Here is a 16,459-nt window from a genome sequence, read left to right on the forward strand (position 1 = left end):
TTTTTAGCAGAAAAATTCAACCTTGAGTATTCTTGTATGTGCTTAGAGGAGAAGGTTGGGGTTTTTAGTGGATTTTTTTTGCTTTTGTTTGTTTGTTTTTTAAATGAAATGCTGATTTTTCAAACAGATTTCAAAAGTTGATTTGATACTATTAAAATTTTTGTTGGTCTACCAGTAGCATAAGGTTCACCTTTGTAAAATTGCTACATGGAAATGACATCCAAATTAGACAAATGCATGTCATAAAATATCACTATCAGTTATGGTTAGTAAATCATAAACATGGGCAGAACAGATGACTTGACAGTTCATTAGGAAAGACAGGAGTCAGGAAGCAAGACGTTTTAATAGCCAAAATGTCTGATGTTTTAGACAACTAGACTTAATATACCAAGGAAGAGAGAGGAAAATCAGAGTTTGTTGAAATTAATTTCTGTCCAACCCTCTTGTAAAAGTTCCTACTCCAGAAGGTTAATTTGGTACAAACTCAGCTATTGGAAAACTTTATTTTTTTTTTTTTTTTTCTGGAGGGTAATAATTGTTTATATTCATACTGCTAGCATTTAGCAGTAATAAAGATAATAAGTGTAAGAAGTCAGAATAATAAGATAATTTTATTTTGAGATAGAAAGTTGAGAATAAGACAACACACACTGGAGGAGTGGATGAAAGGGATGAGTGCTTTCAGCCCCAGAAAAACCTAACTGTTGCCGTGATTTCCATAGTTTGAAAACAAAACAATTTAAGAAGTTTGAAAAGCATTTTGGAAAAAAAAGATATAGTTGTCCATTATAGTTGTCCATCTGCCAGTGCTTTGTCTGAAGAATGAGAAAAAACATTAGATAAGGATACAACCACTAGTATATACTTGTTAAAATTTGCTCTTGTACTCCTGTTCAGTTCTGGGCCCCTCACTGCAAGAAAGACATTGAGGGGCTGGAGCGTGTCCAGAGAGGGGCAGCGGGGCTGGGGAAGGGGCTGGAGCACAAGGGCTGTGAGGAGCAGCTGAGGGAGCTGGGGGGGTCAGCCTGGAGAACAGGAGGCTCAGGGGGACCTCATCACTCTCTAGAACTTCCTGAAAGAAGTCTGTAGCCAGGTGAGGTTCATCCCTTCTCCCAAGTAACAACTGACAGGACCAGACGTAACAGTCTCAAGCTGTGCTAGGGAAGGTTTAGGTTGGATGTTAGGAAAAAATTCTTCACTGTAAGAGTGGTCAGGCACGGGAACAAGTTTCCCAGGGAGGTGGTAAAGTCAACATCCCTGAAGATGTTCCAAAAATATATGGATGTGGCACTTGGAGATACAGTTTAACAGTGAATAGAGTCAGCCTTATTATCTTAAAGAGCTTTTCCAACCTAAAATAATAAATAATTTTATGATTGTACTGTGGATCAAAAATGGATGTTTTCATTATTGAGACATAATGCATGGAACCATGCTTGGTTACAGTATTAAAGAGCAAGACACAGAAAGGAGCCAAAATGCAACTTCAAGCTTGGAAAGAAAAAAAAAATTGCAGTAATATTACCTAATCCTAAAAAGCAAAAACAAACAAACCAAAACCAAACAAAACCAAAAGCCAACAAACAAACAGGTAGTCAGATAGCACAGGGATAGTAATACTTAGTCATTTTCTGAAAATTAACTTCAGGTCATTTTTGAGACACTTGCTATACACAGTGCAGTTTTTCTTGATTTTGATAAATTACCTTCAGGTCTGTTTCTTTAATTGTTTATTTAGGAACTGGCATCCCATATGAGTAATTGAAGTTGTACTTCTAAAGTAGGCATTATCTTGCAGCTGTGATCAGCATATCTCATCTGCTTTTGTCAGGTGAAATTAGATTATGAAAATAGGTTTTGTCTAAAATTTAGTTTTAAATCAATATACAAACAGCAGGTGACATAGATATAGATATTCTGCTTATCATTAAGCCTTCTAGTCTATTGGTATCACTGAACAGTGAAAAACAAATGGAGAACTTGTGATCTTTCTGCAGAACTTTAAGATGAATATTGCAAAGCATTTTTATTATTTGGTGTGGGCTCCTCAGTACATTAAACCAAGACTTTCTAAGTTTTGTACTAGAGACTATAAAGTTTTTATCTATATAAAAATCTAAATCAGATTTTAAAGGTGAGCTTGAGAAAAATCATGGTATTTAGTGCAATTTCTGATTTTTTTTTAAAAATAGCGAATTCCTTCCAAGTTGAATAGATATTCTCTTGTTGACAACTTGGGTTTAGAAAATAGGTCATTTTGCATTCAGTGCATAACACAAGTTTTATATTAGTCAACATATTCATAAACATGTATGGATTAAGGGAAAAATATCACTGGGTACTACAATTATGCTATTTTAGTTGCAAGACTCTTCCTTTCATATGAGCTGAAGCCTCCATCATTCTTTGACAGGAAAGGACTAGCCCCTGCTGTGTGGTGTCCTTAAACTGACCACAGGGAACATCTTATCTTTAGTGGAAAATTTCCCATTTTATTAATACTTGTAGTTATTTCATAATTGTATCAAAGACAAGATGTCAGATTTTTAAAGAAGGTTAATGAGATATTTTCTTTCAAGGATGTATGTGGATGACATCTTAATATCTTTTACTAGCCTTCTCTCAGCATAAGAGAATCTCTCAGCGAGACTTTTTTTAAAATCCAAATTTAGTAGGTGTTTATCTTGCTAATATTTCCCACAGAAGAAGAAATACCCTGCAGCCTCGTCTTAGTGGCTTCACTTTGATGGAGGGTCTCCCTGTTTGTCTGTCCTGACAGCCTGAGTCAAATACATGAAACACCAAGAGCAACCTAGCAGTTGTCTCCTTCAGTGCTTCAGGATTGACATTCTTGGTATGTGTCAGACTAGTCTGAGTGAAATTTAATAGGAAAGTAAACCCTTCTCTATTCTAGCAAGATAAAAAGTGGAAACTCATTACTAATACTGAGAAGAGGTGCAAGGAATGGAAATTATTCAGGAAGTGTTTGTTTCAGCATTACTAGCTGTGTTTATTACCAGCAGACTTGATAACAAGTATTGTCTCCTGGGCAGTCTCCTCCCCTCATTGCCAGTCACTGTATTCCCATGGATTGCTACTGCTCACCAGGGGGCTCCTAAAATTCTCAGCCTTCATAATTAATCAAATCAAATTATCATCATGAAAGAACTTGCTAATGAAATACTGTCAGTGACAATACTTACTTTGGATATGCAAAAGTAGATTATAAACCTTCTCACAAGGCATCCACAAACAGTTTTGGCAACTTGTTGATGAGTAAACAGGTGCCAGTGAATGCCTGTGTAAGTGGAAGAAGGTATGTTTTCCATTAAGTATAGCTGCAATACATCTAAAAAAGCAAACTTTATTTTGTAATAAGGAATATGACATATTAATTAGCACTTGAAAAATATTAACAGAATTATTTATAGCCTAGTTATGTCTGGATATCAGCTGACTTATAAGTACATGTTATGGTTTGACACTGGCACAATGCCAGTGCCTCTATGAAAATGTAATCTTTTTCTTGAATGCTGTGAAGTGGAATCGAGAACAGAGCAAAGCAGGCCCAAGCTTAATAACAGGAAAAAAACTTTATTAAGTTATTACTACAAAAAGAAAAAAAGAAAGGGAAAAGGGAAAAAAAAAAAAAGCACACAAAGATCAAAATGAAAACCTTGCAAAACATTCCTCCTCCCACTACCTAACTCCAACAAACCACAGTGAGACACAATCTGGACCCCAATCAGGTTTCTACCCTCCAGACAATTGATACTCAGCCTTTCAAGGGAACAGTCTCTCCTGTGCTACAGACCCCTTAAGAAAACACAGCTCCATATCCTGTGTTTCCATGTCACACATGGCATTGCCCGGAGAAAAGTTTGCCAATGGTGACCCTTCTCCTTTCCATGCACAGTGCTCTCACCACCAATGCATGGATGAACAGACTGCTTTTAGGATTTTTTCTTTTAAGGATGTCCTGCCAAGAGGGAAGAACACAACAGTTCAGTTTTTCATTGTTTGGGACCACAGTCCCCCCCATTTTTCCCATTTCCCCTGGGGCCGAGGGTCCAAGAACAGAGATCTACTTCTCTTCTCTTCTCCTTCTTTTGAGGATAGGGGCACTACCACAAACCTTCTAACTTTTTATCTGTTCACTCCACTTCTATCTTTTCCCAGCTGAAGCAGGTCTCTTGGCTCACTGGCATCCTCCCAAAACACAGTCTTTCTTGAAGGAGAGGATTGGTTCAGTTTGTGGCCAACACGGAAAAGTCCAGCCAAAAGCCACTCCTTGTCCCCCTCCCATCTAGAATTTCTCCTTCTAACATCCCAGGGTCCAAGGTGTCCCTCTTCCTCTCTTTCAAACCGAGGAGGGGAAAGAAAAATTTATAAAGCTTTCATTTTTCAAGGAAGGGTTAAAAGTCCAAACTCCCAGGGATGGCTCGATGCCAACTCCAGCGGTTCCCACGCACTGGGCACCTTGCAGCTTCCCCCACTCCTCCTTCCTCAGGGTGGAATTACTGACAGAACTGCTGTGTCTCTTTCTCTCTCCCTCTCGGGACAGAAACTCTGGGGGGGAACAGAGACATCCCAGATTTCTCCACCCTTCCATCTGCAGGAGGTTCCAGTCCCTCCACCCTTGGGCCCACCTCAGTCAGGCCATGGGGCTTCCCCTCCCCACCCAGCCACGGCCGGGCAGGGGAGAGGCTGCACTGTGCTGAGCGGAACCAAAGAGAGCGAGTTCCCCTGGGAATTCTGCTTTTAACCCCTCTGTGTTCTCAGAGGCGTGTCCACCTTCATCTGGTCAATATCTAAATTGACCTCTTCCTTCCGGAAAAAATTCTTTTTCCATGTCAAACTACGACAGTACAACACAGCAAAGCTGAAGAAGCCCCTTTATGTATAGGATAATAGATGGTCTTCTAGGACAATAAAAGATACCCTGAGACAAGGATTAGAGAAAGAGAAGTGGGAAAGATTAAAGAGTAGAGGAAAAATTGTAGAGCTGAAGGAGAACTGGAAGTAATAAGAAAACTTAAAGGAAAATAAGGCAGAGACTGGAAAAAGCAAAATATTAGTGCATGGGAGAGATTTGCCTGAACTGAAGTGACAGATTTTCTCATATCATTATGGGTTATGACACCATGTAGCGGTCCAGCATCTGCTCTCCTAAAACTCAGCTTAGTCTATTATTTCACCAGGATTTTTCACACACTTCCAGATGGAGATAATGTGATGAAGCTCTTGACTAGATTTGGCCTCCTGTGAAGAGTACTCCTTGGCTGTTGCTGCTCCTCCACTGTACCAATTTATTCTTGTCTAGAGGGATTAGCTTTACCATGAAAATATATGCTTTGTAAAGGAGAATTCCAGAATGGCAGACAGGGAAGACATACAGTTTTTGAGCAGTGATGTTTGAAGGGCAGATTTTCAGGCAAAAGTGGTTTATCACCTTGTGAGCTACCAAAAGTACAGTAAACCTCTGAGGAAGAAAGAAGCATGTTACCAACTACAGCATCCCACAGCAGGAGTAACAATCTCTTTTACACACTAGGTTCACTTTCTCTTCTGCTGATCTCTAAGTGTGGATAATGCAACCTTCAGTATCTACAAAGAGAGATTATAATGATCCAATTCATGGAAGTCAGGGCAAAAGGGAAAACTAAGATCAGTGGGTCACAGGATAGAACATTTGAGAATGACTGAGCTTACCATGAGTCTGAAACAGATAAGAAAAATGAGAGTTAAAGCCAGAAATCAAAGTAAATGAGACTGGGTAGCAAGCCAGTGCCAATTCTGTTAAAATGAAAAAAAAAAAAAAATCTGCTTTATAAGAAAATTAATGAACTAAAAATGTTATTGCCTTTAAAACATGGTCTATAAAGATAACGTAAAACCTTTTCTATCTCCAAATCCTTTTATTGTAATTTATAGTGTAGGACAAAAGCAATTGCATTTCTTGATTAAAAAAAAAAAAAAAAAAAAGGGGGAAAACCTCACAAAAATAAACAAAAAACTGCCACCCAATTCTCTCTGTTCAAAGATATTCCAATATCCAATTATTCATTGTACAAAAGCTTTAGCAGTTTGACTAAATTTCTATACAAAGGGACATTATTTAGTTTTTACTAAAGGTAATAAAGGAAAAATTCAATTATAATGCTACAAAAAGTAGCAGCCTATAAGTTTACAAAAGAAAAGTGCTAAAAAGTGCCGCACTGAAACAGTTTTCATTTTTTGGTAGTACAATGTGAAATATATGTTCTACCACCTCAAATGGTTGATAGAAGTATACAACATAACTGGTTTCTTGTAAGGAATGCTAGAAAAAAGGACTCAATTTACACCATTGCTTTTTGTGAAAAGGTAAATATGTTAAAAAGAAATATCTAGATTGGTATTGGAAATTAATGAAAACAAATTCATTCTTAAGAAGATTTATTTTAGCTATATAATCTGAGAGAGGAGAGAATAAGCAGAATGATCTGTATTGTAGGAACAGACTGCCTGCTGTAGTTCCTATGTGGGTCTTATAGGATTTGAACAGCAATTTAGGTACTTGTATTCAAGAGCAGGTCAGAAACTTTATAAGAAATGAAGAGTCATCACATACTGGACTTCGATGTTCCTTTAGCATTTATCTTTCTGTTTCTATAGAAAACTATTTAAGAAAGTATTTCCGTGTCCTAAAAAATCATCAAAGTCTTGGTTGCTACATATGCACCAAATGTTCCAAAGCTCAAGGCCACAATCCTTTTCAAAACAGCCTTTAAGACCATAGTGATATCTTTTAAATGTGTAGATGTTTTTGTTTGTTTTCAAGCTGCAGTTTTCCTCTTTCTCCTCAGAAGACTGTCATTCATGGCAGCTCAGGTTTGGTTATTACTCTGTTAGCATCTTGGTATACTCCCATTCTGACATTAAATGCAGAGCTGAACAGGATAGTTTTTGTTATATCTTTTGGCAGTGAGTAGACTTAATTCCCCATTGCTTCACTGCAGATTACTACAATGTTTTTGTATTGAACATCCATTGAGTTCAATCCTGAAGCAATTAATAGAAAAGGAATAGACTGGAATGCAGGTTTGCCAAACATGAAAGAGATTGATTCTTCCCATCAATTTTCTTTCTGCTTAGTCTGATAATTTTGTGTTCCAAAACTAACTTCAACATGAGGAATGGAATCATGTATGCTATTTTGTGTGTCAACTCTTTAGGAACTGGAAACTGGGAAACACTGGCCCTGAGTTTTTGTAACTGAATTGAGATGGGGAAGAATAGCAAATTTCTTCTGCTGGTGTTTTAACCATAAATGTAAACTCCACACTTTCACACCTTGATGCTCCTAAACAGAGAGAGGCTTTACGAGGTGCCACTTTGGATTCTTTCATTGGGAATGTAGTCAGTATCCTAAATTTGCACAGGAAGGTATAATCTTGGGTGTTATGAATATGTATCAAAGAAAATAAGAACTCAAAGATACCTCTCTGTTTGATATACCCTTTTGGTTAGCTGTGGGTCACTGTATTTTGAACAATCCTGAGACTGTGGCTCCTGCAGGACATTAACTTTCTATGAAACCCCGACACACAAGAGTGCCCTATCTCAACAGGATATCTGAAGACAGCATTTTGAATAGCAGGTGCTATTGGATGAATGATAGCTAATTCAGAGAGTCAACAGAATAATTCTGTTCCTTAAATATAAATTTATGTATTAATAGTCATGAAAAAATGATGTGCCTTCTTCAAATTGGAGTGAAATATTTCCTTGCTGCTTGGTTGCTCTTTAAATATGTTTAAGAGCAACCTCTCAGGCTTCCTTCATACCTTCCTAAAAGAATTACTAGATTCAGGGCTCCTAAAGTATATGATGAAACCCATTTTTACTCACATATTTCCTAAATTGGTTTGCTTAAGATAGCAATGAATATAAACATAAGAAGATAAATGGAGTGACTGCTTTATACCTAAATGCAGAAAGCTGTAATTTCCAAATGTATTTTAAAAAGCAGTGGAATTTGATGACATTCTGAAATCCTATTTTTACTATATTTATCTTGCATATTATACTCTGTCAACAACAATAACAAACAGTTTCCTTACTCAAGGCTTTTATTTAGAACTTTAAAATTATTTATTAATTACTATATTCTTTTTACTTGTCATTTACCTATTCCATCATTACCTATTTCCTTTCCTTTGCCTCATTTCTTTCCAGAGGTTGATACTGCCTTGGAGGAGAATGATAATCAGGCTGTATCACTTTGTTGTTCTCTGAAGTTGGGCTGCATGAAAATCATAAATGATGCAGTGACTGCAGCACTACAGTGAGAAACAATAAGAATACCAACAAATTCATGGTTAGAGACTAAGTTTGGCAATATTATGGAAATGACAGGAGGCAAACTGTCCAAAAAAAGGTAAACATAGAAATAAAATTTAGCTGTGTTCAGAATTGTTGTTTTGGAAGAAAATAAATGTGGGTGAGGAAGCCAAGTGGTAAGAGGAGAAAGAACATATACATGCCATGTTTTGGGTTTTTTTCCTGAAGGAAGATAAACTTATCATGTCTCAGTTAAAATAACTTATTTTCCCCATGGAAACAGAGCCACACTTTCTAAAGAAAAAAGAGTCAATTTCTTGTGATACATTTAGATATTGATACAGGCACTTGCAGTGGGCGAACTGTTCAATGACAGATCTAGTGTAAATGAATTGGAAGATACTTTTAAAAGATGAGATGTATAAAGCTTGCAACAGGTTCATTTAAAGGATAATTTTCCTTCTGTTTATGGGCAGATGGAGGGATGTCATTATTCTGCTGATAGTTATGCAGTTCCAGTGCCTTCATTCTGGAAATTAAGATTGCAAATGAACGTGGGACAGAAGCTGGCCATATTGATAAGCCTGGAGAAAACTCCTGTAACATCTGATGAAGTTGTGTAGATTTTGAGCCTCTGAGATATGAGTGAAAGTTCTGAAGAAAGATTAACATTGATGGTAAAATAAACTGCTGAATGTGAATGCATCTTGACTTTTTTTATACCCAATCAGGACAAAATTTAATTTAAAAATAACCCTAAATATGATTCCAAATTGCACAATCCATTTAGGACTGCACACAATATATTGATGGAATAGCTACACATGAAATAAATGTAAAAACACTCAAGAGACATCAGATCTTACTTCTGCCTGAAAACCAAGTCCTTGTAAATTAGTGATGGACAGGCTACAATCTTTGCAGGTAGTAAGCAGACCAAGCTGATAGTAGGAGAAGTTCACACCCATAGATTTCTTTAGCTCTTGGGACTGATTTATTGTAGTGAAGTAAATATTTGTCATTCTCACAGGGGTAACTTGTGACCTCAAAGCTAATCACTTGAAGTGGAGAACTTGAAGTGTTACACTTCAAGTGACATCTAACAAGTTTATTTTCTCCTCCATGCAACCAGTTCACTGTAACACTTTGCAAGCTTCATACACGCATTGCTACTTTAAAGCACATGCCTCCTACATGTAAAGGCTATTTCAAGTATATTAATCACATGTTTGCAAGTTAAATCTGACCATGAAAAGTAAGCTAAAATTCTGTATCATTTCTGGGAGGGATTAGACTGAAAATATGAGTTGAGCTGAGCTGTCTCTAGATGCCTATTTGTAACATAGACATGAGATGTGGGGGATTTGAGTGATGTCAGTTTGGGTTTTTTTGATAAAATTAATTTTAGCCTACAACACCATGCCAGAAATTCTAGTGATTCCTTTCTTTTCTCTCATGTTACTTTGGTACATCAGGAGAAAAGCACACATTTATTTTGTTCTAGACAGTTAGACTTCATGTACATTAAAACAAGTGGATTTTTTGGTAGTGAAACCTTATATATATTTTGAAAAGAAAATATGGGTGTTGCCATTGATACTAGGGATTTCCACACCACAGAATACGTACCTAGAAAGGTACATCTAGAAAGGATCAATTAATAGTATATGTATAAGCTTGTAAGAGCACTTTAGAGATCATTGGAGATAAATTATTTCTTTTACATTTGAGTAGCCTCTCACTTCTGATACATTTTGTCATCAATTCTGGTTTTCACCTGTGCCATGTTCAAATTAAATCAGAATATACCCCTGTTGTCACACCCCTTGGTAAATCCGTGGTAGGATAAACACATGTCCAGAAGTTATAGATTATTAATTAACTTTCAGATTATGTACTGTAACTATTTAATATTTATTTACTTTCCTTTATTTACTTTTTTTCTATAAATGAGGAAGGAAGGTTTGCATATCCATATACAGTTGGATCTGCGTTCTACACTTCATGTAGTATACTTGAGAAATTAAAAAACCTAATTTACAGTTAGGGGAAAAAAAAATCTAAAGCCTTGGTAAGTAAAATATAAACAGTAATAGGAAGAACAATATTGCAGATCTAATTTCTTTATTGATTCTGTTTTGGTATTGATTTTGTCTTATATTTCTTTCTCTTCCAAATCTCTGTCTCTGCAAATAAACTTCTTTGTGACACATGTTTGTATTGATAGTATAAGGTGGTGTGCAGTATAAAACATAGGTTTGTGAGGCAAGAAGCAGGCTTTAACATCTGGATATGGAGGTGCTTATGTGACACTTCTGGTCTGAGGAGGGATTTTAAAATCAGTGCATGTTATATAGTATGTTTGTCAGATACCTTAGATACAGTTTTCCTGTTATATTTCAATATTTAGTGACTCAGACAACTAAGATAACAATTTCCATAACTATTTTTCCTAGTTGTGATGTTTTTTGTAAAGATATTGCAGTTTTATACATCTCTCCAATGTCTGTAGTGAGAAAACAACTTTAGAAATGAAAACTTAAAAACTAGACCAATACAATAAAATAAATATAATACTAATAGTATAACCTGCAGAGCCTTGAGCTGATTCATAGATTTCCAGCATAGGAATTTAAGCTCCACAGAGCTATCCACACTGTTTTTACATGGCTAACTATGCTACCAGTAAAGCAGAAATACCTAGTCAGATATCAATCCCTAGTTGCCAACTGTAATCACACTTGTAATATATCTTTGACTGCATTTAGATAAACACAAACTCATTAATTGACTTTAGCCTAGAAGCCATAATTCATGCTGGTTTTCTGCTTGGTATAGATTAAATTCCTGTCTATCATCACCTGTCTGTGTAGTCATATTTCATGTAGAAAAAGTGATGCTTTGTTCCTGGACAGATCTCTATCCAAGACACATTTCTTTAGCTTATCCTTCTACCACATATCTCAAGGAAATTACTTGGGCAATGGACATTTTTAGTTTAGCATAGTAATAATGTCTTAGGCTTAATAATAATATCAATAACCATCATCATCATTATCATAACATTTTTAGACTCAATGAGAAAAAACTAATTTCACTACAAAGCATGTCTTTATTAGTAAGCACAATATTGATTCTCTTTTATTTTAATAATATTTGTATTTGTATTTATTTGAAAGGAAGGTGATTCTTTTTCCCTTTCTTTTAGTGATTCAAAATCTGATAGATACCTTAGAATTAGGTTTAAAGAAAAACTTGTCCTATTCAAAGATGACAATTTACCAACGTTTGTTGCCAAGTGATTTTTATCATAAAATAAAAGGAAGAAAGATCTTGAATTTTTAGTTATAACTGTATTTGAAAATATTTATTATAAGATTCTGTCCTGGTTTTGGCTGGGACAGAATTAATTTTTCTTTCTAGTACCTAGATCAATACTTTTTTTTCATTTCGTATATGAATAATGTTATAACACTGACATTTTAATTATTGCTGAGCAGTGCTTATCTAGAGTCAGGGACTTTTCAGTGTCTCATGTTCTGCCAGTGAGGAGGGGCACAAGAAACTGTGAAAGAGTATAGCAGGGACAGCTGACCCAAAGTGGCCAAAGGGATATTCCATACCTCAGAAGGTCACGCCCAGTACAAAAACTGGGTCAAGTTGGCAGGTAGGAGCCCATCAGTGCTGGGGAACCAGCTGGGCATCGGTCAGCAGATGGTGAGCAATTGTATTGTGCATCATTGTGGGCTTTGCTTTTTTCCCCATCTCTCTTTTTCTTATCTCTTATTCCATTGTATTAATATTTCATTTCCATTGTTAGCTGTTCTTATCTCAGCCTATGGAGTTTACCTTTTGTCCCATTTCCTTCTCCATGCTGCCTTGGTGAATGGGGAAGTGAGCAAGAAGCTGCATGATACTTTGCTTCTGTTTGGGGTTAAACCATGATAGTTCTCATATTTTATCCTGTAATACATATGTTTTTGAGGTATGCACGGTCTGACAGAAATTACTCACCTTAAATAGTGCTTCTTTTGTAATTCATAACAATGCCTTGTTTTATTCTTGTTGGGAGAATGCTAGAAAATTTGAAGGTTTTATTCATATGCAGAGTGTAAAATTTCTGTGTTGCATGAACCAACTTTATCTTAGTATGTTTTTCAACACTGAAAATTCTATAAAAATAGAACCAAAATTCTTAGTTAACAGTTTAGTGGTTCTTTGTTTTAACATTAGTTTTCAGGTATGTAATTGAAAAAGTTAGTTACTGTGGTTGTAAAAGAACAGACACATTTCCTCTTATAGCACTGATCTAACTTTGTGGCTCAAAGAAATCCTGAACCTTCTTTATAGAAAATGTATACCCCATTTTCTAGTGTTGTCATTTATATTTAAGAAAAGATTTATTCTATGAAGCACTGTTCTGCAAGAGTAAGGAGAGGAAATTAATTCTAAGTATTTAAATAACAAGCTGTCAGGGAGGTGGGCAGATCCTTTTGGCAGGTATTTGATTCCAAAAGCTGTCAAGATTGATGTCATCTTTGTAGTCCTAACAGTAATTTTCCTTTCCCACAAAGCAAGTATGCAGATTCTAAAACACTGCATATAACAGGAATTTTGTATTATACTTTATTTCTTTCATTTATTAAATAAATACAATGTAATTCTTCTTTCAGGTAACTGAAATGTTAATATTGATTTTCTTTCAGGTGCTTATTATAAAAATTGCCGTGAGTGACTGTTCTGTATTAGTAATCAAATGTTTTGATGAGGCTGTCTATCAGCCTATATTTTATGAAAGGAAATCAGTTCAATTTTCAGGAAAATGCTTTGGGAAAAAAAAAAAAAAAACAACACCAAAAAGTTTTTTTCATTTCCCTGTTGAACTGTGTTCGTTCATCATGAGAAAACATATTAGGCTCCTTTCAAAAATAAGTTTTGACTAGTAGGAAAATTTTCAAAACACTGTCAACTTCTTAGAAAACCTAAAGATATTTAAGGACCAAAGCCACACTTAGAAGAGCAGCAATATGCATACATTAGTGTACTTGTAAATTTAGCACTGTCAACTTTCATTTCATCTTGTAAAAATAAAACTGAAGTCTGCAGGAGACAGATGTGTAAGAGTAGCAGTTCTTTTATCTTTAGAGATGAAAGAAGTAGCAGTATAGTATTAACTTTTCTGAGGTTTGGTTAATTATTTTTGTTCTTGAAAATGTTTCAGTGATTTACTCTTTAGCTTTAATATTACAAGGACTTGATATTATAGCATTAACCCATTTCCAAGGCTTTTCATTTCATAGGTCAATATCTACAACTGACTTAGTGAGAGGCAGTCAACTTATAGGTTAACTAAGCAAGTGGAGTAATTTCCTTCCCTTTTTGCCTTTCTGTTGTTCACGTTGTAAAGTGCAACTGAAGAATAAGTATTTGTAACTCCTAATCATATTTATTTGCATGCATCATCTAATTGTGATGGAATATACTCTGAATTGTTTACCCTTTGCTTAATTGAAAGAAGAAATTGCTTCAATATAAATAAACCCCTGAATCCTAGGTCCTAATACTGCCAAGTCACATAAAGAAAAATTAAGTTGAGAAGAGGCTAGTAGTTTAGTATTTGAAACAGAAATTTTTGGACGTACAGAATTTGCAGTGAGCTGTATTGGTGAAAAATATTGCTGCTTTTGCTTGATGATGGCTAAAATATTCTCGTGAAAAGGCTTCTCCATGCAAATTTCAAGGATGTGGAGAACTACAAGTGATAGAAAATATAGGTAGTCAAGACTAAAATGTTGAGAATTTAGCCTTTCCTTAGTTTCTGATGTAGAAGCCTAATATTAAAAAATGACTCCTCAGGCAATTTTACTGTTACTACTATACACTAGCTTTTTAGAAGGATAATCTCATTATTCTACCCACAGTTTTACATCTAACAGGCAGTCAGTCACCCAAGTATATGATAGAGCAATCTCAAATGTTAGCCACTCATCCCTATGTACATGACTCCTTAGGGCCATTGCAAAAATTCCCACCTAACATGGATAAAAAAATGGAGAAGTCAAGCAAAGATCAATGGAAAATGGCTCAGCAAAACTACTTTATTAACTATATAAACGTCATATCAAAAGGTAAAATGTTTGGGGGATTTATGATCTCTAGCTTAAAGGCATTAACTAGCTCAGTTTAATGTGTATGTGCCTCTATGTGTGTCTGTAAAAACAACATTCTTTGTTTTGACTGTACAATGTTGGGTTTAGTGATTTCTTGTGACAGCAAGTTTCACTTCAGGTTTGATAGATTGTTCAATATTGGCTTAGGAAGAAATAGCAAGCATCGTAAATGATTATGCTCTCATTTCATCTTAAGACATAAGAAAGGGTTGTGTTAAAATTGGCAGTGTAGTTTAATTATATAAGATTTCTTTTTTCCTATGTGCAAGATGAAGTGACAAGGTTTCTGGACTGGATATCAATAAATATTATCTACATGCTTAAAAAGAGATTCCCAAGTCTAGAAACAAGATGGAATGAGAATGAGTTTCTGTATCTCTTTTACTAATTGTTATCCCAGTACCCTTCTCTCTCCCAAAATCATAAACTGCAAGAAGGGTTTTATACATTGAACTTATCACAAGTGTGAAGTTATTTTCTGGAAGTGATAAGTGAGAAGGAATACTGTTTTCCGTGCCCTCCCATGTAGAAGAAAGGCATTTGTGCTCCCACTTTGCAAGACCACTTGCTAACCATGTGCAACTTTGAAAAACCTCTTGAATACAGCAGTGCCAGTTTAATTTAGGCATAGTTCTTATCAATGCTTTTGCAGATGCTGTAGGCAACAAGCCATGTAAGTCACTTACAGAACTTTCCAAATTACTTTCCATGCCACAGTGATGAGAGTGAAAGCATTGTTCGTGGCCATGGCCCCTCCAAAGCCCTTTGCTAAGTACAGTTTGTGTTTGAAGCAGACCTACAATACTAATATTTATAAACCTCCCAAAAAGTGATTGAGGACTCAAAGTAATTTGCTTCCCACCACAGTCTGATGGGTGCGTAATGAAGACCAGATCTTTATGACAAGACTAAGATAGCAAAATTTCACCTCTGTTCCAATGCACAGATTCAGGAAAAATCAATGTGTGAAACTGGATCACTCCCTGTGTTGGAGGTTCAATTTTGCTGTGTAAGAGCCTGAAGAAAAGAAGCATGAGTGAGTGCTACTTTCTAGTCACTGGGCTTTTCTTGAATTAGCTATTTCCACAGTATTTTGCTGCAACTGCTTTCAGTGTCACTGCCACTAGCATTCCTTACAAGAGGAGGGAGTTTCTGCACAACTTCACATTAGCTTCACCTCCACTCTTGTGCCCCAGCTCACCTCCAGCCTTCCCTGAGCTACTGCAGAAAGGCAATTGAGAATTGATAACCCTAAATTGTAGAGAGATCTGAAAACTACAGGAAGAAATCTCTCACATCCATTTTTTGACTACTGTCTGGTCTAAGCAATTTCATTAGGAGGTCTCACTTTGGACAGCAAATTAGAAGAGTACAATTTCATACAGTTTGAGGAAAGTTAGTACAATACTGGGTCTCATTTAAGAACTGGATCAATTGTATCTCTGAAACTTTTACAGTCTAGACAGAAGGGGAGTATTTTTAACACAACACAAAGGTCTTCATACTTCTCTGGTACTTGTAGAAAAATGGAAAGGTAGAAAAAAGGAATCCTTACAACAAAAAAATGACTAGTGCTACCTTCAAAGAAGGTTATTGTTTGAAGTGTTAGAGATTATTATAGAAACTTAAGGGTATGTTTACAGCTAGACACTCAAAGAAACCATGAAATAGTAGCAAGACAAAAAGGAGTTACCAGCACCACCACAGAGTTCAGACTGGATGGCTGCTTTGACCTAAGGGCATTTATTCAAGATCAAACCCAGTTAAGAAGTTCTTGCTGTAATATTATGCAGCTACCAGGGTTTGCTGCAGGGTTTTTTTTTTCTTTCTTTTTTTTGCAAAACCTGATTTTGCAAAAAAAATCCAGTTTGCTTGCATTAGATCACAGGGCAAATGCAAAATTATGGGGAATCTATACAGCCATCCATAAGAGAAGCAATTAAAAGCATTAAATATCAAGA

At 35.9% G+C, this 16,459-nt stretch overlaps 1 protein-coding gene across 8 annotated transcripts in view; it reads left to right on the plus strand.

Annotated features, from left to right (window-relative positions):
- Positions 1-16,459, plus strand: part of CNTN5 (contactin 5) — a 591,904-nt gene that overhangs the window by 247,023 nt on the left and 328,422 nt on the right. Inside the window, exon 1 of one of the 8 annotated variants that reach the window (XM_021529325.3) lies at positions 8,319-8,425. The exons of the other annotated variants lie outside the window; for them this stretch is intronic. The gene's annotated coding sequence lies outside the window, so the exon portion shown is untranslated. Of the gene's footprint in view, positions 1-8,318; positions 8,426-16,459 lie in introns of those variants that run through there. 8 annotated transcript variants of the gene reach the window in all.

The sequence above is a fragment of the Lonchura striata genome, chromosome 2 (genome assembly GCF_046129695.1).
Source record: "Lonchura striata isolate bLonStr1 chromosome 2, bLonStr1.mat, whole genome shotgun sequence".
Taxonomy (NCBI): Eukaryota; Metazoa; Chordata; class Aves; order Passeriformes; family Estrildidae; genus Lonchura; species Lonchura striata.